Here is a 1,524-nt window from a genome sequence, read left to right on the forward strand (position 1 = left end):
GTTATGCGGATGTTTGTAAAACTTAGGAACTCTGTTTTGTGGCTGGAGTTTATTTTATCTTTGTGTAGATTTGACACATTAATCCTCCCTCCCCACCACTACAGAAGCTGTTGGAACTGTTCAGTGTTTCCAGCGGCTTCTGTAATTATTTCAGGTTCCTGACGGGAGCAGTCTCTCACTTTTCGAACAAAACAAACCCATCCTTGTGCTGTACCCAATATTTCAATAAGAAATGGGAAGGAGCAGAGGGGAAAGCTTCCGAGATGCCGAGCAATGCTGCCCGGTTCCACACTGCAATTCACAGGAACCATCGCCAGGAAAAGCAGGAGCACTCTGACAGATCCGGTTTACCACAACAGGAAAAATTCGATTTTCTCGGTTCATTCTAGCGCGTTTACTTTTAAAAGCTACGTACAGACCGCAGCACTGCGATGGCCGGGAATCAAACCCAGGTCAACTGCTTGGAAGGCAGCTGTGCTCCCCACTACACTACCATCACCCTACAAGCAGCTCCTTCCCCATTCCCAAACACACTTAACAAGGCCGTGATCATCACCAACTGGATTGGGGCTGAAATCCAAACAAGAAATTGCTGGAGAAGCTCAGCAGGTCTGACAACACCAGAATCAGATGCCTTCAGTTCTGAAGAATAATCCCTGGATCCGAAAGGTTCCCTCCCCACAGATGCTGCCAGACCTGCTGAGTTTCTCCAGCAATTTCTGTGCTGTCTCTCAGATCTGCAGCACCTGCAGTTCTTTGTTGGAAACAAAGCAAACGTTGAGCCACCGAAGGGGATATTGGGTCAGGTGATCGTCTCCCTCATCCATAGAGGCAGATGGGAAGGAGCATAGAATCATAGAATCCCTACAGTGTGGAAACCGGCCATTCGGACCATCATGTAACCCACCAAGACTCACCCCCGCTACCCTATCCTTGTAACCCTGCATTTTCCATGGGTAATCCACCTCACCTACACATCCCTGGATACTCTGGACAATTTAGCATGGCCAACCCACTATAACCTGCACATCATTGGACTGTGGGAGGAAACCCACGCACCCAGAAGGTTCCCACGCAGACCCCGGGAAAATGTGCAAACCCCACACAGACAGTCTTCATTCAGACAGGGATCTGGGTAATTGGAGAGTTTTAGAGAGGGAGTCCAGACGGTTAGACTGGAATGTGAATGATGGGCCGAACAGCCTGATCTCAGTGCTGTATAAACTCTACAGAAACATGCCTCCCTACATGCAGCATTCATCACAGTTTGTATTTTGCTTTAATTCATCCTGTTATTGACCTTATTCTGAATGAAATGAATGGAGAGAGGTTGTTTGTGCATTCAGTCAGATCTGTGTATTGGTGGGTCAGGAGCATCATACCCAATCACAACAGGGGGAGGGCGGATTGAATTCCTGCTCCTTACAGATCCCATTCCAACATGCCATTTCCTCATGGATTTCATTTGGTTTAAGATGTTTTATTTTTAATATCATCACAATATCTCGATGCCCTTTTGTGCAT

The 1,524-nt window shown here is 47.1% G+C and overlaps 1 non-coding gene across 1 annotated transcript; it reads right to left on the reverse strand.

Moving 5' to 3' along the window:
* Nucleotides 1-427: 427 nt before the first annotated feature.
* On the reverse strand, nt 428-499 carry trnag-ucc (transfer RNA glycine (anticodon UCC)). Its single transcript has one exon. It is a non-coding gene; the product is annotated as a tRNA-Gly (tRNA).
* Between the last annotated feature and the right edge of the window lie 1,025 nt (nt 500-1,524).

This window comes from Chiloscyllium punctatum, chromosome 13 (genome assembly GCF_047496795.1).
Source record: "Chiloscyllium punctatum isolate Juve2018m chromosome 13, sChiPun1.3, whole genome shotgun sequence".
In the NCBI taxonomy this organism is placed as follows: Eukaryota; Metazoa; Chordata; class Chondrichthyes; order Orectolobiformes; family Hemiscylliidae; genus Chiloscyllium; species Chiloscyllium punctatum.